The sequence below is a fragment of the Mauremys reevesii genome, linkage group 5, assembly GCF_016161935.1.
Source record: "Mauremys reevesii isolate NIE-2019 linkage group 5, ASM1616193v1, whole genome shotgun sequence".
Classification (NCBI taxonomy): Eukaryota; Metazoa; Chordata; order Testudines; family Geoemydidae; genus Mauremys; species Mauremys reevesii.
The window spans coordinates 69298735-69320123 of NC_052627.1; the positions used below are offsets into that span (position 1 = coordinate 69298735).

General features: G+C 40.3%; 1 protein-coding gene across 6 annotated transcripts in view; it reads right to left on the minus strand.

Moving 5' to 3' along the window:
* The window catches only part of SH3RF1 (SH3 domain containing ring finger 1), a 163062-nt gene that overhangs the window by 124617 nt on the left and 17056 nt on the right, over nt 1-21389 (minus strand). The gene's annotated exons all lie outside the window — the stretch shown is intronic.

Consider the following 21389-nt stretch of genomic DNA (forward strand, 5'->3'; position numbering starts at 1 on the left):
TACTGAAGTTGGTTTCTTTTTTGGAGAAAGACACTGTTCTGCTGGGCAGATGAATAAATATGACGTATTGTGTCATTCCAAACAATTCTACTATCGTTAAATGTTTAAAATTTGAATCTGGAAAAAAATAACTAACTTCAGTCCTGTCTACTAATTGTTCCAGATAAGTGAACAAATAGAACAAGACAAGCAAGTAGGCAGGCTACAAGAAAGTATTAGGAGGGCTATAAATTGCAAAATGTATATTTTATTATTTTTACGTTTTAAATCCTACCCTTCACTCTTGATTTACTTTATGATTTTAACTGAGAGGGAGTTTTTAATTTTCAGATTGCTTAAGTTCACTAAATTAAAGAAAACCCGCTGATTTCAGATAGGATACAGTTTTTATATTTTGGGGAGGAGGTTTGTTTTTTGTACCTCAGTTTACAGGAAAGTTTAAATACAATTTGATTTTAAACAAAAACAGAGTTGCTAATTAGATGTTGATGCTCATGGTTTACATTTTCTGTAGCAAATTTTTCCTATAACAACAACTCAGAGCATTGCTCTTTTCCCTGTATATTCATAATTCCTAATAAGACTAATATGAGAAGCTAACAATTAGACCTCGTCAGATTACCCAAAGCTTTACAAATTTTAGCACTATCATATGATTAACAGCAGAGAAAGAGGAGTACATTTCCTGTGTTTGGCTTTTTCTGACAGCCTTTGTGGACAGAACTCGGAAGAGCATCTCAAAGCACCACATCTGAATAGCAAAATGAGTGTTTAAGACAAAACATGGTAGACAATCAACCTGCTGTTCTTTCATAATGCTGTCACGGATTTGGAACCACTTTCAAGATCTGGTTTCCACAGCAACGAAATCAGAAAATTCTCACAACTACTGCTTTCTATCTTTAATCATAAAAATGCAGCATTAAACTCTACATTAAACAGACTGTTAACCAAAATTTTGTTCAAAGTATAATGAGAAAATTCAAGAGGCATCCAAATTGAGAAATGATGCATACATGTGCTTTAAAAAGTGGAATTTTTATAACTGAAGATGACAGTACACTTGATGCACTGTCCTGACTGCTATAATTCAATTGTATAAGCATTTCCACATTTAACTCCATATTCTCTGTTGCTTTCACCTTTTGCCTGGATTTCTTCTAGTCATGCTCTTAGCATAAAGGCTCAATTTTGTTAATTTGCTTTGTTTTTTGTTTGTGGGGTGTGGTGGTTTTGCTTTGTTTTTTGTCAGAGCAAACACACTTTGGCTGGCATCAAGTATGGAAAAGAAATACTTTCACTATTATAAAAATAAATCTTGGTTGATTATGTTGTAAAACACTGTTAGTATCTAAACAACTGGGGCCAAACATTGCAATAATCCTCACTGAAGAGAAGTGCCTTTGAGTATTCTGGGGAATAGGGTTTGATTTAACTGAGTCATGAGCCATTTAAACAAATCGCACTAGGCACACACAGTATCTTTTGCAAGGAATTCTCACTAAGCTCATAAAATGCTCAGCTGAGGAAGGTCACTCAATGTACACACAGCTAATTTTAATAAATACTAACAAAACGCATACAGTCAATAAGGGAAGGGGATTGCCAGCTCTTCTTGCAAAGTAAAAATGCTGAGCTCTTAAGGTCTGCAAGCAAATTATTCTCTCCTGAAGACCTGGTGAAGTATATATGGGGCTTCATCCTGCATATCTTGAAAGTGCATGAGATGGTTTTAAAGTGGTGCTCACCAAATATTTCCACATTTGGATTTTTCCTATTTTTTTTCTTTATCTTAAAAATACTGCTTAATTTAGGAAATGCCATCCCAAATTAAATGAAGAAAACGTTAAGATTGTATAGCTAAAGACTTTTCAAAAGTCCGAAAATGAAATTATGGCTGCGTACACTAACTTGCCTCTGTCCCATAATTTAATAGTATGTGATCACATTATTTTTCAAACAATAGTAGAAATAGTTACTTACTGTAACTGCGGTTCTTTGAAATGTGATGAAGACATGAATTCTACTTAGGTGCATGCATGCTCAGCGCATCAGAGCTGAGCTCAAGAATTTTGTCTAGCAGTACTCAGAGGGGCAGGGCCATAGCCCCACCCTTGGTTAAATGAGGAAGCGCAGCCCTGACCTCCCACTCGGTTCGTGCTCACCAAATGCCCACCAAATGCCCATTCAAGGGGACAGAGGGTGGGTCGTGGAATACACATCTTGAAGAACAGTAGTTACAGTAAGTAACCATTTCTTCTTCTTTGAGTAGATGCAGCCGTTTATTCCACTTAAGTGACTCACAAGCAGTACCCATTGGAGGTGGGGGTCGGAATCTATTTAAACAAGCACTGCAGGACTGCCTTCCTAAAGTCTGTGTCAGAGCTGGATGCTGCAGTAACAGTAAAGTGGTTTGTAAAAGTATGTATCGACAACCATGTGACAACTCTAGAAATATCCAATATCGAGATGTCACTTAAGAACGCTATTGACATAGCTTGTGCTATCATAGAATGAGCTCACACCCAGAGGGTGCAGCCACAGCTATTATGCATGCAGTCTGGATGCAGAAAGTTATTCACTTAGAGATCGTCTGTAAGAAGACTTCCAGTCCTTTCACATGGTCTGCATTAGACACAAACAGATGAAGCGAAGCCTAAAGGGTTTAGTCCTGTCCAGATAAAAGGCCAGATATCGTCTGACTTCTAATGTGTGAAGACACTGCTCCTCTGGTGATGAATGCGGCTTAGGGAAAAAACACAGGCAAATATACCGCCTGGTTTAAATGAAATTGAGAGATTACTTTAGACACAGATTTCGGGTGCAGACACGTCACTTTGTCTTTGGACAACTGCATGTATGAAGGCTCTGTTATTAAAACCTGCAACTCTCACAGTCTCCTCACAGATGTTATCACCACAGGAAATGCAATTTTTTGATACGAGAGAAGAAAGGGACAGGATGCCAGAGGCTCAAACGGAGTTCTCATCAGCGCCACTAATCATGTTAAGGTTCCACAAGGGAACCAGTTTTCACACCAGTGGATGGAGATGAAGGATTCCCTTTAAAAATCTCGCCTCCATGGTACTCAAAAATACCAATCTTCCATGAATGAGTGGATAAAAAGCACAAGGCCTGACAACGGAAGATGCAGCAACTACTCCAAGATATCTTGAATACTGGCGAGCTTAAGAGTGTGACCTCTGTGACCAAGGAGCATCCCAAAGATTCCATGGAGATCACTAGGCATAAGGATAGGGCACTGGTGGCCAGTAGGCACCAGGCCAGGGGACCCTGTCCCAACTGCGAAACGAGTGCCAATCCTGGTGCTCAGGGTACTCCATAAATGGCCCCTGATGTGGGTCAGGTGATGGAGAGCACGAGGAGGAAGAATCTGACCTCGACACCATGGAGCCTTGGTATCCAGGGATAAAGGTGGAGCCAATCCTTAGGGGGCGAGTAACCAGTTTGACTCATCTGTCACCCAAAATAAAGAAGGGACTGGTAGCGATGGTGGAAATGATACCACTGGCACCAACTACACCTACATTGACCCCAAAAGTCAGCAAAAGTACCAAAGTAGCTGACGGTGCTGAAGTGGAGGGTGGTGAGAGACACCATGGTAACATCAGTGGTGCTGAATGCAACAGTGCTGAGGAGTTTCCCTCAGTGTGGAGCTTCCGTGTTTCCCTCAGTGCGGAGTTTCCCTCAGTGCGGAGGTGGTCCCTTTCTCTGATCCCAGCAACAGCCCTGCTTCCACACACTGCAGAAGGGAAACACTGGGGTGCAGTCCCAATGGACCCAAAGGTTCAGCAGCCCATCCAGCCGACAGTACAATGATGTAGCCCTGGCAGTCATGGATCAAGGGAGAGGTCGGGACGAAAAGGCAGAGACATAGCCGGCTGCTAAGTCGCTGGTGTGGAAACAGTCAGTTCCAGCATCATCCTCATCGGAACCAGACTCAACGGATGCCCCGGGGCTAGAACCAGAGTTGCTGGTACTTCTGTTATTCACTCCCTTCCTTATAATTAGTCACTTAAGTTTTATGTTTTATAGCGAAACCCAATTTACTGATCTGTTGTTATACATATTTTAACAGTATAATTACCTGCTTCATATACACGTGGACTACTTTTAAGACGTGTTTCCAGTACTTTATTCACTTTATTGATTTCCTGGTTAAACTTTCACCCTGTGAAGCACATTTTACAGTTAATAAGTGAAACATAAGTGAATTTAGTAAGCCTTTTCTAGAATATTATATCCTTCATGGAATCTATTTTTCTCTACCTAAATCTAAATTCATCATTTATATCGTAGTGGCACTAGAGATGCCATCACAGAATCATATAAGTATGGGACTGAAAGGACCTCAATAGGTTATCTAGTCCAGACCCTTGCACTCAATGCAGAACTACGTAATAACTGGAGCATTCCTGACAGTTGTTTGCCTAACCTGTTCTTAAAAACCTCCAATGATGGAGATTGGACAACCTCTCTAGTCAATTTATTCCAAAGCTTAACTACCCTGACAGTTAGAAAGTTTTTCCTAATGTCCAACGTAAACCTCCCTTGCTGCAATTTTAGCCCATTGCTTCTTGTACTATCCTCAGAAGTTAAGGTAGCTGCCCTGCAAATCACTTGGATTCGTGGCACCTGTGCCAGGAAGGCCACTGGTGATACCATGCCCTAGTCGAGTGTGCCATTGTGCTCACCAGTCGATGCACCTCCACCAGCTCATAGCAGTATCGGATGCAGGCCATAATCCATGACGAAATCCTCTGAGTAGACACTGGACGACCTTTCACCCTTTCTGCCAGCACAACGAACAATTATGCTGATTGCTGACTTACGGAACGGCTTTGTTCTCTCCAAATAGAAGGCCAGCGCCCTCCTGAAGTCCAAGGTGTATAGTCTGCAATCCTCATCCGATGCATGAGGCTTTGGAAAGAAGACAGGTAAGTATATGTCCTGACCAGTATAAAAATGGGCAACAACCTTGGGCAGAAACGCCGGGTGCAGATGCAGCTGGACCTTGTCTTTTTAGAAGACTGTATAGGGTGGCTCCGAAGTAAGTGCCCTGATCTCGGACATCCTGCAGGCCGACATTATCACAACCAGTAACGAAACCTTCCAGGAGAGAGCATGAAGCCAGAGGCTCAAAGGGAGAACCCATGAGCCTCAACAGCAGGAGATTCAGCAACCGGGGGGGAGGGGAGGACCAGATACCAGAAGTGTGAATAGTGACACTCCAGACCTTTTAAAACCATGCCATCATGGTGTGGGTGAAGATCAACCAGTCTTGGAACGGAGGCTGGAAAGCCAAAATGGCAGCCAGGTGGACCTTGATCAATGAGAAGGACAAATCCTGGAGTTTAAGGTGCAACCACAGAATGTCCTGCAGCAGGGCCTGCTCAGCCTGAATATGCCGTTCTAAGGCCCAGCGTGAAACTTTTCCATTTGGTCAGGTAGCTTGCCCTAGTGGAGGATATAAGACTTGCTGAACACAGGCTGAGATGCCCATTTGTCCACGCTTAGTGATACAGTAGCCAAGCCATTGTTGTATCAAGCAGGCAAGGTACTAACAAGCTTCAACAGGACTTTATTTTTACAGTGGAAATCTCTTTATCAAGCTGCTGCTGCACACTCTTTAACTCTCACTCAGCCGCCTCAACTCCTCCCCCCTCCTTCCTGTTTCCTGTCCTTTCAGACTCCCAACAGCCAGTGTTCCCAGTTCTAATAATTACAAGCACATCTAAACACCATTCCCTCCTCTCTTAAGAAACTCTCTCAATTAAAATAAACATTGTTGTTCTAACCAAAGGAACAAATAGGAAACAAGACACTATACTATTGGTAGAAATATTACACTGTAAACACTGTAGATACTACATAACATAGTCTTTAGTCCAAACAGGTGGCCGTCTGGCTCTGACAGGCCGTCTCTCAAGCCCTGGTTCCAGTGCAATGCCTTGTTGTGTTGGTCCTACAGTGAAGTCATCCAATGCAGAGTGGGTGTTGGTATAATCTCCTCTTGGTGCATAGGCAGGTGCAAGATAAGAAGCATTCTATACCCGACCATCAGAAAGTCGATAGGTATAAGGTCCCTTCTTCTCTATGATTTTAAGAGGAGCTGTGAATTTATGGTCCCCTTTGTGTAAAATTCCAGGTTTTCGTATTCTAATGAAGGAACCACACTTAAACTTTGGTTCCTTAGCACCCCGCTGCTTGTCTGTGAAAGCCTTATACTTTGCTTGGTTCTGTTCAACTGTTTTTCTCACATCATCCTCTTGCAATTGTTTGTCTGCAGTGATAGTAAACTTTTCTGCAAAGGAGTCACAGCGTGGACTGTGCCTCCTGTATCTTTGCTCATTAATTTTGGCTACAGCTGTAGCTGACTCAGTCTGAGTAGCAATGATTATTGCTTTTTCTAGTGTAAGTTGTGGTTCTAGAAGTAAGCATTCTCTTACATGAAGCATGGTTGTTTTTTCAATGAGCTGGTCTCCAATCATCTCATCTCAAACTTAGATAGCTTCTTGACAAAGAGTCGAGGACCTGGCACCACCCTGCCTGTTGATGTAATACATTGCAAGGGTATTGTCCATCAGGACCTGCACAACCTTGCCCTTTAGGTGGGGCAAGAAAGGCCAAGCGAACTGCTCTGAGCTCCCTGACATTGATATGGCGGGCCAGATTGTCCCGCAGCCAGTGGCCCTAGGTGCTCAGCTTGCCCAGGTTGGCTCCCCAGCCCAGGTCTGAGGCATCAGAGACCAGGGACAGGGACAGGGTCGTGAAGGGGACTCCCTTCAACACCGACCTTGAGTTCAACCACCAACCCAGGGGTGACATAACATGGTCCGGCATCCTGACTACCCAGTCCAAGTTGTGCCTGTTCAGGATGTAGACCAAAACCAGTCACGCTTGCAGAGGCTGGAGATGGAGCCGAGCATGGCTGACAGGTGTGGGCTGTGGTGAGCGGGTCATTCCTTATATGGGAGATAAGGTCTGACATGACCTGAAAACGCGCTTCCTGAAGGAAGGTCCTAGCTTGCATGGAGTCAAGGACTGCCCCAATGAACTCTATGTACTGGATGGGCGTTAAGATGGATTTTTTGTTTATTAACAGGCCCATATCACGGCAGGTGGAACATATCAGATCGAGGCTGCCTTGCACTAGCTCCCCAAACTTGCCCTTGATAAGCCAGACGTCGAAATACGGGAACACTTGGACCCCTGAGCGTCTCAGGTAAGCCGCCACTGGCACCATACATTTTGTGAACACCCTCAGGGCAGATGAGAGGCCAAAGGGCAGCGTCATGAATTGAAAATGGCATTTTCCCCCTGTGAAACGGAGGAAGCGCCTGTGACCCGGGAATATGGAAACAAGCGTCTTTTAAGTCAAGGGCAGCATAACAGTCTCCCAGATTAGTTCTCACCCCCTCATCAAAAATTCCTACACAAATCACAGGTAGGTGTTCAGTTTTTAAATTAACCAGTTTATTATTACACATGCTCTCAAATGTACTACTGTTTATTCATTAACAGTTTCTTGATCTAATCTCAGCAACATTTTAGATTACCTGACAGAGTAAGATTACCACATTCTTTAGAAACAATACAACCTGATGATATTTACAAGCAGTATGGACTTCTGCTTTTGAATTAGTCTTATGTTATTTCATTTAGAAAAAGAGCCTAGTAAACTTTGGATACAATTCTGAATTCAAAATGAAAGGATCCTGGCATTATTACAAAAAGTCCTTGCAATTACTCTGTGTTTTCCTGAGCCCCATTCTGTGACGTATTGTTAGCTACATTTTATATATAAAACGCAGTAGGAAAGGCAATCCAATATTTTACATGTACCAACCCAAATAAAGCAAAACTACAGAATTTTATTCTAAATAGTCAATTACAATGGATTTTTAACCTTTTTTAACCCCCCATTATTGTCGTCTTTGTTTCAGATTTTTTAAGAGACATCCTCTGAAATGCCTCTTAATTATTATGTCTTTCCTTTTGGTTGAATAAACCGCTATTCTGCCCAAGAAACATAATGACAACCATTCTTTACAGACACTATGGAACTGGAATTGTATTATGATGCATCTTAAAGGAAAAGGACAGTTCATTACAAAAAAATATTTTTTTTTGTATTTTCACTGGACATCATGTGTGTGTACGTACACATACACGTACAGAATGAGCTCAACAGCAACTTAGTGTTAATTACAGTTCTTTGTAGTCTTTATACAGTTTCTGGATTTTTCATCATAATGACCAATTTTGTTTCTACATTTCCAATCCCCATCTCATTCTTGAGACATATCATTGTGCAGACAACACAGTTAGGAAAACATCTTGATAGGTATATGGCCTGTCCTCTTACCACTACCTAGCTAATGTTTGCTTTTGATCAACACTATGGAAAAGGCAAAAGAAGCACCATGACTGAAAGCCACATTCTGTGTTTCATGGAACCACACACAGCAAGTTGATGCAGGACTGAAAACTTGCTGCAGTTGTCTTATTATAAGGTGAAGTCCTGACAGGGAATCTAAGCTGTTAGCTGTGAGGACAGGGGAAAGCATCCAAATGAGCAACTACACTAGAAAAAAATTAAATCCAAATAAATACATAAAGGCACCTACTCCAAGGTCTAGGTGCACGAGTACTACATTAATACAATTAAAACTCTGCAACATTAAATGATTAGGTCAACAAGAACTCAACCTGCCAGACACCTACAGACCCTTTCCGCCCCTTCATCATCTGGAGCTACACCCTCAGCCTTCTCCAAAAACCCAGTCAAACAGATGTCTTTTGCAGTGTGCCTGGAAGGATACAAAGGGCTAGTCTACACTGGCAACATGGCTTGTGTGGTCACGGCAGAGCGCTGGGAAAGAGCTCTCACGGCACTCTAAAAAAACCCACCTCCACAAGGGGTGTGGCTCCCAGCGCTCGTGCACTGTCTACACTGGCGCTTTACAGTGCTGAAACTTGCTGTGCTCAGGGGGGTGTTTTTTCACATCCCGGAGCAAGAAAGTTGCAGTGCTGTAAACTGCCAGTGTAGACAAGCCCAAAACGTTGGCTATTTCAGACTTGTATTGAAACTTCACCAGTACTAGCAATGGAGGGAGTATTACTATAGATCAGATGCCAATATGTTTTATCACTGTGTCATCTAGACTTGCTCTGATCAGTGTTAGGTAACATGGTGGTAAAAATGCCAGTGGCTAGCCTACAACAGTGCTCTGCTTCCACCATTGTTAGCCTGGTTATGACAATGGTGGGAGAATTATCAGAGTAAATACAGCCTTGCTGGAAATTGCTGCAATAACCATACTAATTATTCTAGAGTAGATAACATCCTAGGGAGTTCAAGCCAACCCATCAGTCTTTTTTGTATGTGCTCTACTTATCATTTACAATTCAAAAATGCAAACCACTTAAATACGGCAATAAAATAGCTGCCACCTGCAAAGCAAATTGCAACAAAACCATGAGTTTAGAAACCACTGTGGCTAAGAATACACAAAATGTCACCCCAGCTTTTTAGAAAACAGAAGATGTTATAAAAACAAGCAACACACAAGGAGTCATTTGTAGAAAAAACGGTTACTCGCCTTTTGTAAATGTTGTTCTTCGAGATGTGTTTTTCTTGTCCATTCCAATCAGGTATGTGCGCGCACATGTGCACATTGGCCAGAAGATTTTTCCCTTAGTAGCATCCATCGAGTCGACCTGGGCGCCCCCTGGAGTTGCGCCCTCATGGTGTCTAATATGTAGCCCTGCCGACCTACCACCCCTTCAGTTCCTTCTTGCAGGCTACTCCAACAGAGGGGTAGAAGGGTGGGTATTGGAATGGACATAAACAACACATCTCGAAGAACAACAGTTACAAAAGGTGAGTAACCGTTTTTTCTTCTTCAAGTGCTTGTTCATGTTGATTCCAATCAGGTGATTCCCAAGCAAATTTAGGAGGTGGGGTCAGAGCTGTCCATCTATTGGAGTATTGCTCTACCAAAAGGCCGCATCATCTCTGGCCTGCCTAGTAATCGCATAGGATGTTTAAGAAAAGTAACTCATTTTAAAACCTGTACTAAATTGTCAAGATATACAGAAGAGGCAAAGTTTATTGCTTGAATCAAGTTGTACCAAATACAAAGACACAGATGGCCAACAGGTATTTCAAATAAGATATGGAACCTCAAACATCTCGCTCACTCTTTATGAGCATCACTCTAACATCTTTTGAAAGCACTTTATTCAAAGAAAAGAAAAAAAATACATAGGTCTTAGTACAACCCAGAGTACTGCTGTCCCTTGGTGTGAGGAGTCACCCAATATTCAGGGTCTTGCCAGGTTGTTTCCATTACAAGGAGGAATTATTTATATGAGTCAAGTATATTCTTTGGTGCAAACTTATTTACAGGGGATGTATACAAAGTCCTGTCTCCCTGAACACAAAAGGAACAACAAGAGGAGGCAGTTTCCTTGCTCACAATTTCCAAGTCTGCCTTGCCAGCAAATCTTTGCCCTAAGAAACTCTGTTTCTGCTCCCTCTCAGGGCTATGTTCACAACTTCTTCTCCCACTGCCCACAGTGCCTTCTCTCTCTCTTTCTCCTGCTGATATATGGACAGAGGTGCAACTAATCAATGCCCTGCATTTTCAATGAGCCACCAAGGGACAACCCTCAGTTCACACAGCTTGGCTTAGCTTCTGCTCAAGTTCCTGCCATGTTTGCCTGTGGCTTGGGCAGTGGCTCCTATTGTTCCAACTATCGCTACAAAAAGAGATATTTAACTGTCCTTCCTTTACCCTAAATGAAGGGTGCTTAGTACACCCACAGACTTTAACAAGGTCAGTGATTCCTGGAAGTCATCGACACATCCAGCTTAACAGTATCATAACTTCCACAGTATACTTTGACAATGAATTGCAAAACTGCATTTCTACTTCTATTTCTATAAGACCTATATGAAGAAATATAAATGCAATGGGTAGTTATACAAGACCCTCTTGGATGGCTTGCTTCCAGTAAAATCTAACATGCTGAATAGAAAAATTAGTCAAATTATGTTTTAAACAAAATTCAGTATACTTCAAATGCCAAGTTCATTCATTTAGTACTGCTACTCAAATATCCATATTCATTTACCTGTATAAAACTCAACTGTCGTAGCTGGAAAAAAAAATAAAAAATGACTTCAGCAGCAGCTGAACACACAACTTAAACAGCAGTGGTTGAGAATGCACCCAAAACTACTGTATCACAATGCTATTGATGACACTTCCACTTGAACTCCCTGAACTCTGCAATTGCAGTTTGATGGTCTGTCATTCTTATAATACAATGGGTTTTTACTAAAGGACAAATATATATTTTACCAATAGTTTCATAACCTTGACTAGCATTTATCAATCTACACCTTTTTCACAAAATTAAAAATGGGGAAAGAACACTGAGCTAGTATTTTTAAGCAATCCCATTTATGCTCAAAATGTTGGAAAATTAGCAGAGCCAGTTTGCTTTGAGCTTACCTTAAATAATAACTCTTACAAACATCTACTAACATTCCAGCTTTGTGGACAGTAGGAATCCAATAGTAGGATCCAAATTTTCAGCAAATGGAGCACAATATTTTTTTGTTCCTAACTGCACCCAGTAACATTTGAAGCAAATGATGTTTAAAGGGAAAGAATCCATAGCATTTCTAACTGAGATTGCAGCAAATATGCAGGCCCAGGGGGCATAGTCATCTGTTTAAGCATGAAGCTGCTTTTTCAACACGATTAGCTATCTAACTGCTTCCCCAAACAGAATCAATCAAAACAATTCATTAGGATTTGTTTTAAAAGCATGGTTTGTACTATTTGGTTCTCCTTTTCCTATGGCTCAAATTGCCAAAGGCAGACTTATTAGCAAATGTTCTTTTTTAGCAAATGTTTTTCAAAGTTAAAGAGGGCCACAAAATACTGCTATGTTGAAATATTTTAATAGTGTAAGGTATGCCTAACGGTTATAATATATAATATCCGTATTAGTATTACTAGGGCCATACCAAATTCGTGGCCATGAAAAACGTGTCATAGACCGTGAAATCTGGTCTTTTGTGTGCTTTTACCCTATACTATACAGATTTCACAGGGGAGACCAGCGTTTCTCAAACTGGGGGTCCTGACCCAAAAGGATGTTGCAGGAGGGCACAAGGTTATTGTAGGGGGGTTGCGGTATTGCCACCTTTACCTCTGCACTGCCTTCAGAGCTGGGCGGCTGGAGACCAGCAGCTGTTGGCCAAGAGTTCAGCTTTGAAGGCAGCACAGTGCCAGCAGCCGTGTAGAACTACGGGTGGCAATACCATACCATGACACCCTTACTTCTACACTGCTGTTGGCAGCGGCTCTACCTTTAGAGCTGGGCTCCCACCTAGCAACTGTAACTCTCCAGCTGTCCAGCTCTGAAGGCCGCACTGCCACCAGCAGCAGTGCAGAAGTAAGGGTAACAGAGCCGCAACCCCCTCTACAATAATCTTGCAACCCCTCACCCCACAAACACATACAATTCCTTTGAGTCAGGACCCTTACCATTACACCACCATGAAATTTCAGATTTAAATAGCTAATATCATGAAATTTATTATTTTAAAAATCCTCTGACAGTGAAATTGACCAAAATGGACTGTGAATTTGGTAGGGCCCTAATTATTAGCCCTGTTTGAGCCACTAATATTTATTAATATAACCAAATTTAGGGTCCAATCCTCCAAGTTGACCCTACTGCACCTATGTGCAGTCACGCTGAAATCAGCAGTGTTCCATACAGATGCAAGGGTCAGGTCTTCCTGTGTGTATTAATTCACAGAATTGAGCCTTCGAGTGCCACAAATTCAAATTCTCTCTCCTAATGCAAGTGTAAAAATGGTGTTAAAATTTTTATTATTATTATTTAGAGTTGCCTATCCCAGCTCTGCCAGTTAGCAACAGTAGTAGTCCCAAGCCTGGATAAAAAAGGAAAGTTCTGCAGTTGGGTTTGCAACCCACTCAGATAAAACCCTACTGCAACAGACAGTTCAGTTAAACCAAAACTTGAAGACAGTTGGTGCAAATGGGGCTCAAAACCATGTATGACAGTGAAATCCAAAAGGAAGCTGAGGTCTCTAGACATTGAATCCTGATGATCAAACCTGTAACAAGAATAGGCATGTGGAATGTACATATCTTGTATAGTACAGGAAAGTTGGCACAAACCACATAAGAAATTAAAAAATACTATTTAAACATACTTGGCATCAGTGAGACAGGTGAACAGGGAGTGGCAAGATGATGCTACAATCTTATAAATAGGAGGAAGAATGCACAAAACAAGTATAGGAATTATGCTGGATAATATCACACAGCGAAGACTCTGTTGGCTTGTGAGCCAAAGAACAACAGAACACTATCACCCAGGGTACAAACAAGATATGTCAAATGCTATAATAATCCAAGCATATGCACCAACAAATGCAATATGCAACAATGAAAAGCATACATTCTACAAGCAAGTATTGGATTATGTGCCCAACCACAATATCAAGCTGATGTTAGGTGAGTTCAATGCCATGTTACAATTTAAACTCAAAAATATGATATCACACAAAACGAGTGTTATAGCAATAGAGAAGTTCAAGGACAAAGAAAAGACATGGAAATCAGATTCCAGATTACATTTAGCAATCGTTCCAGTGTTTTATAGGACCAAGCTGAGGAAAGTCTGGAAGAAAGATGGTCAATGATAGTCAAGACAGCAGAGGAAAAAGTGGACCACTGAAGAGGGTGAAAGAAAGATTAATGGATCATCTGAAACATAGACAGCAACTGATGAGTGGAAAGACAAAAAAGGAATAGTGCAAGATAGGCAGTTAGAGGCAGATGCAAGATACAGAGAAAAGGACAAAAATAAAAAAAAGATGCAGGCAAGATAGAAATGTCTGGTTCAGGTGAAGGCTGCAAAGTCAGAAGCAGCAGCATAGAGGAGAAATTTGAAGCAGTTATAGTGAAAGACCTCACAGAAAGAATGAGACACAGCTGATGACCATCAGGAACTCTCATGGACAGATGCTGAAAATGCATGAAAAGCCAGATGATGGAAAGAACATTTCTATTCCATATTAAATTGTCTAGAGACAATGATCATGTGCAGGTTCTAGAGAAATGCCAATACTAAGTTAAAAATATGAGAGGGACCAGTAACATCCAACAAAATTAAAGAAGACATCAAAATCCTCAAACAGGGGAAATCCCCTGGGGTTGACAGAATTCAAGCAGACATACCAAAAGCTGGAGGTGAAATTCTGATTGAGCAGCTAACAAATGTCTGTAATAAAATATGGGTGAAAGAACAAATGCCATAGGACTGGAAAGGTGGCACTGCCAAGAAAGTGTGATCTTAGGCTTTGTCTTCATTACTGGGGTAAGTCTGTCCAAGTTACTCTACTCCAGCTACGTGAATAATGTAGCTGGAGTCGACATAGTTTAGGTCAACTTACCCCAGTGTCTTCACTGCGCTGATGGGAGATGCTGTCCGGTTGACTTACTTTACTCTTCTCGGAGAGGTGGAGTACTGGGGTCAACCGAAGAGCGCTCTGCCATCAATTTATCAGGTCTTCACTCAAGCTGTTAAATCGACACCCACTGCATCGATTGCAGCAGCCTCGTTCTCCCCGGTAGTGAAGACAAGTCCTTAAGTGCCCTAACTGAAGAGGTATTGTACTGCTAACAATCCTGGACAAAGTATTGGCTACCATTATGCTGAACAGAATAAAGAAGGTAGTGGATGAAAAATTACCAGAACAAACTGGGTTGTTGTTTCCTATTCAAATACACAGGACAAATTATTAAAACATTAAATAATTATAAATAAAAAATACTGAATATATAAGAAAAAATGTGTATGGTAACTGTTAAAACATTAACCAGCTAAAATTAACTTTGGTCTAGTTTCCCCCCTTCCCTCTCTTTTTTTTTTTTTTTGTTAGCTAGGGGTGTGCACCATGATGCAATCACTGAGCTGTGATTTTTTTCATTTTTGCCTTAAAAAAACCCAGCTTTAATCATACGTTATGCATAAAAGTGAGAGAGAAGGTTTATTTACCTCACTAAATAAAAGGATATATACCATGAGCCATAATTAAAAATAAGTTTGCAACTAGGCTCTTTCTGGGTGCAGACAGCAGTATGAAAAAAGAAAACCATTGCTTAAAAACAGGTATGTAAAGGACAGTAAAGGACAGACAGCAGGAGCACGTGTGTTTCAGAACATAAAATGTTGATCAATGTGCAGTTTGTGTAACAGACCTCCCTGAACCTTTTGAAAGCTTTAAGTTTCATGTAAAAATTTAAGCTATTTTGAGACCCATATCCAATCCTATGTTCAGTGAGATGTACAATTCTGTGTACAAATGCCAAAGACTCTCTCTTCCAATTGTACTAGTCACTCAAGTGGTTCTTATGAAAATATTTCCAATTATTTGTAAAAGTGTATTAGGGATGTAAAACATTAACCGGTAAAACATTAGGCCCCCAGCCCTGCCGACCCATCCCAACCCCTCTCCCTTTAATCGGTTAACCGTTTAAACTATTACAATTCTATTGTTTAAACGGTTAACTTTTAAAACGATATTTACAATCCTAAAGTGTATGGAGTTGTACAAAGCACAGTCTTAAGAAATTTAATCCTCGAAAGACAGTTCTCCCATACAGTGTTTCATAGAAAGTTGAGCTGCAGTGAGCTAAACTGGAAACACAGTGAAAATACTCCTGCAAGTATGCTTAGAGAACATAGGCCACAACCTCCATTTTATTTTTATGTAGGACTAGATTCAAATGTACATTCTCTAAAGTTGTGACTCTCTCCAGTAAGCCACAAGGAATGTTTCCATCCTTGTATGGCCACTGCAGAGTGCAAAGTGACCTGGGAGAAAGACAGACTGATTCAAGATAATGTGGAAGCAGGATACTAGAAAATGTTACAAAGCCAGGGTCATCATTTAATGCATGTTTTCCTCACTTCTTTGGATATCCTTTTCATAATAATAAAATCCAAGTTAATGCAAGCAACTTCAAGGTGCCTAGAACTACATTGTATTGTCTCTTCATTCTATGCATTACACAAAGTACGTCTGAGCTGCTTTTTAGAGGAAATCTAACTAGAACATACCCTATGGCTGTTATACTATTGGAAATCATTTATATAACTCTTACCTTACATTTTTGTAACACCTTTCAGCAAAGAATTTCAAAGCACTGTAAGGATTAATTCATTTAATTCTCTATATACCTTCATAGAGAACTCTTCACCTTCCTCACAAGGGAAATGCAGAGGTTTAAAAGTACATAGAATATTATACAATATTTTAAAACAGGAAGAATACTGCACATAATTAAATATACTGGGGGAATCTAGCTAGTCATTTGAGTATAAGTTAACTAGAGTTAACTTGTAATCTACTATCCACCTAACTCTGCCCCTTCAGCCTTCCTATAAGATTTCGATTCCTGGCTCTCTTCTTCTCCTACACTAATCCTCCGTGACCTCACCTCCATGTTGATGATACATCTGGCCCCTTAGCTGCCAGATTCCTTGCCCTCACCTCTTCACTTGATCTACACTGCCCTGGTTCAATACCCAATCACCACAAGGGCCATTCATTTGACTTGGTCTTCACCAAGCATTTCTCTCTTTCTCTCCGATTTCTCTGCTGCTGAGTTCTCACTCTCCAACTGTAACTGGATCATTTTCAGCATTGCTCATCAGCCCCTCCACCTTCCCTGCAGTAACTAACTTTCCAAGACAGTCCATCAACATTGATAACTTTGTTTGCTCTCAGCCCTCTCCTCCATTTCTTCCATCAAAATGGTTGTTGATTCTCTTCATGCTTCACTCTTCTGAGACTTTAACTCTTTTCTCTCCCATCACAAGGTCCACCCTACCAACATTTAGCCTTGGCTCACTCCCAACATAGGCTTTCTCCACTCCTGCTTTCACCCTGCAAGAGCATCTCTGGTAGAAGTCCCCTGACCAGACTGACTTCCTCCACTACAAATTAATTCTCTCATACTTCAGTTCTGCAGTATACCTAGCTAAATAACTAACTCAACTGAATCCCATCCCCACATTCCCAGCTACTTTTTCACCATCTCTTAACTCACTCCTCCAATGCTCCTTTGTCCTGTCTGATGATCCCATCAGTTTCTGCCAAGAGAAAATTGTCAAAATATACTGTGACCTTCCCCCTTTACCTCTTACAACTCTCTCCTCCTTCCCCCTTGTCATAGATGCAGAAGTTTCTTGATTGCTCTCCTCTTCTAACCCCGCCAATTGCCCCAGTGATCCCATCCTATCCCCTGATCTCTCTCATGTCCACACTTATCCCTTTCCTTACTCTTCTTCTTGACGTCTTACTTTCCGCTGGTACTAAACAAACATGTTTTCATCTCTTCCATATTAAAAATACCCATCCTTCAGCTCACTTGCCTCTTCAACTGCCACCCATCTCCTGTCTCCCTTTCATCTTGAAAATGTAATGTGTTGTCTACAGTTGCTCTCTGGAGTTCTTCTCCAATTGCATCCAAGATCTTCTCCAATCCAGCTTCTGCTCCTTGCACTGCCTTGAAACCATTTTCGCCAAAGTCTCTAATGACCTATTCTAGCCAAATCATTTTCCTTCTTCACCAGTCGACCACCTTCAACACTGTCAAAGATTCTCTTCTCTTCTTGAAATCTTGTCCTTCCTTGTCTTCCATGACACTGTCTTCTGATTCTCCTCTTCTCTCTCTGTAACTGCTCCTTTAGCATGCCATTTGGAGGACCCTCTTCAGACCCTGCCCCCAACTTTCTGTGGAGGTTTTACAGGGTTCTGTCCTTGGTCCTCTTCTCTCCCCCAACTACACATTATCTCTGGGTAATCTAATCCATAAATACAAATTCAACCATGTTTGGCTGAAGATACACACCCACAATTGGTCAATTCAGTCCATAGTCCAGGAGTACCCTTAGATTTCTTGCTGATGCTGAGCTCCCACATAGCAACATGGACAAGTAACTCTTTTGTACCAGCTCTGGTTGGCTAGGAGACTCCATTCCTTATTATTTCGAACAATGTTTTCATTATTAGATTTTGAAAAATTTTATTTCTAAAAAACCTACATTTTGGACAAAATCTGATCCGAGTGTGCCCCTTTAGTGAGCACAATATACATGTATATATATACAAGGCTACAGATCTGACCAATTATGATCACTAAAGGGATCATTAGATTAGATTAGATGGAATAAGAAAAGTGATGTAAGTGACAAATAGCAGGCCAAAATCAAGTACGATAGGTTGCTTAGCATAACTAAGTCCTAGTTTGACATGAGTAGCTTGATATAAAGAACTAACTGGCGAGTGACAGCAAGTCACAAGATTAAGACCAATCATAGGAAAGTTGATTGGTATGAAGGGTGAAACCGCAAATAAAGGTTACTGGTATTTTAGGATAATCTTAGGGAATAAGTATAACCAAAATTATAGATATTAACCACAAATACCACGGCAATTATTTGATGTAAATGATAATAAATTGGATGTAAATAATTAACCTACAGAAATTGGGGGAGCTCAACAAAAGCGAAGTGTGGAAGTTCAGATAAGGAGAAATGGTCTGAAAACCTCATGAATATGTAGAAGATACAGGGGGTGTCAGTGTAACACATTATAAAAGATGTTACCCAGCCTGTGTGCTGTAAGACACACCACAATAATGACTATCTACTAATATTTGAAACTTTATCGCCCTCCTGCTTCGGAGTTTCCCCAAGGGATGATCTGAGTAATCCAAGTACTGGACATTTTATATTCACTCTCTCTGATTTGCTATATTGCAGTGTGCAAGATTGTGTCTCTCTTGTTAACAAAATGCTAAATTATAGTTAACTTTAATTCGTTGGTCTTGTAAATGAAAATGCTAAAAAAACACTGAATTGTTTCTTGTGTGCTCCTCAAGGTCCACATTCTAATGACAATCTCATATTGTAGCCGATCTGGGGCTGAACATTCTCAGACCACTGCAAACTAAATAAAAGTTCGCCTTAAAACTACAGATTAGGCTACAGATCCTAGGTTTCATGTCTTTCATCTTTCTGTAGCACAATAATCCTTAACAACATGCTGAGTCATTGGTCAGGTACTAACCTTAACCCCTTATCTACACTAACCTTTTCATTCACATTTTCCCCTATTCCAGCACCATGAGAAATAGCTCTGGTGGGAGCTCTAGTGTGGAATAGGTGCCAGTGACTGCCAGCATTTTTACCCATTGTGTCATCTAGACTTCCTCTAAACAGAGTTAAATACTACAGTGATACAAAACCACTGACACCTGTTCTATACCACAACTTCCACCATTGCTATCACTGGTAAAATGATAAATTTTAAGAAAAATATCACCATAGGGACTCCAGAAAGCAGCCTACACAGTCAACATCTTTTCCTGTAGCACAACATTGTAGCATGGCTAAAGGCTTGTTAATTTACAAAGGTTATGCATTTAGAACTTGCTTTAAGTTAAAAGGGTTTTTTTTTAAATGGCTTAACTGTGCTGGTATGGATAGGGATTCACAGACTCCTCTAAAGACCTATCACCACTCCAGTAACATTAGATCCACAGGAGGCACCCAATTGTTTGTATGTGGAAAGAAAAGAAAAAGAAGGCATGCAATAGTATGGAGTTTTTATTTAAATATTGAGAGAGAGAGAGAGAGAGAGAGAGAGAGATGCCCGCCAGATGAAGCTGATTTTATTTTATTATTCGCAATCTCAAAGATCCAGTGTAAAAGCTACATCTACTTCAAAATCATATTACCATATCCTAGTACCTTTGTCTTTTCTGTGTTTATTTAAAATAAGCTTCTAGAACAGCTATGCCCTACTTATGCCAAGTTAGATATTCATCTGATATTCTTTGAATACCTTTTATCCTTAGACTTCCTTGTTTAAAAAACCCCTAAAATTGTCTCAACTTTTCAGTTTTTCTACACCAGATATAAATAGGAAAATGCATCTTAAAATGTGTGTACTTAAACAATCAAGTTAGTATATTGGTGAGGAGTAACTGGGAGCTGTTGTTTCAAATTATTCAATATTGATGTTCTTACATCTATGCTTAAACAAGAGGACCAGTCTCCTTTCCTTTATATAAAAAATTTGAAACTCTTGTAGTGAATAGGTCTTTTTGTCCAAAACAGAGAATTTCTGTGAATTTATGGTTCACAGAACCCGCACAAAATGGCTTTAATTATTGAAAAAGCTTTTAATATACATTTTAAAACATACATTCTTTTGGGGAATGTGACAAATGGAATGTGAAGGGTGCAGCATCCATTTCTCTCTTATAAAAAGGAACAACATACCCAGAGCAAAGTGACCTCACCTGTAAGAAATGAGTCAGTGACATAGAACAAAGGTGGTTTCTCTTACAAAAGAACACCATCTGTACAGAAAACTGCTCCATTGCTCTTGAATGCTTCAGGTATATGCAGTCCAGTGGAAATTTTTACTGTTGGCTTGGTTTGTTTTTATTTTTAGCAGCAGATTAAAAATGTAGGTGACTACAAAGAGAGAAAGGCACATCTATTTATTTCTAAATATTCTTCAAATTACGACCTTTTATCAAAATGCATAACTTATGCATAACAAAAATGTCTGTATTGGAGATTATTAAACTTCACTTCACACGTCTGCATGAGTAATGAATGTGGTATGTTGTATGTGAACTCTCAACTTTAGAGTCCAAAGAATCACACATTTATAAAGTGCAAAGGGCAAACACATGCCAACTAAGAGCTCATATATCAAAATAAACCCATTTTCATATTTTAAAGTCATATTCAACCTTTCAGCTGATTAGATATATTCAGAGCACCTTTTCAAACATTATCAATGCATCATGTGAAAAAAGTCTTATGGCCATTTTGGAAGCACTTGCAAGAGGTATACTGTTTCAATTTTCAGACTACACAAATGTGTATTTTTTGCAGATATAAATAAGTTGATCTAAATCTGAAAACCCATGACTTAAACAAGAATTGGTTTTCTTTAGTACTGCTAAAAGTATGTACATAGATTTCCACAATAATTTAACGTCTGATAATAGTGCTGCAGTCATGAGTCATGCCATGAGTGCTGCAGTCACAAGTTGCCTGAGGAAGATGGGTGAATGGCCATTTTATTTTCTACACTCTACAATATCAGACATTCACCCTCTAGAGTTTAGTATATTCTGATAATTGGACTGGATAATTCCAAAGCTCCTAGAAAACCAATTTCTATTTAGCCAATAGTTAACCAATAACTATTTTGAGAG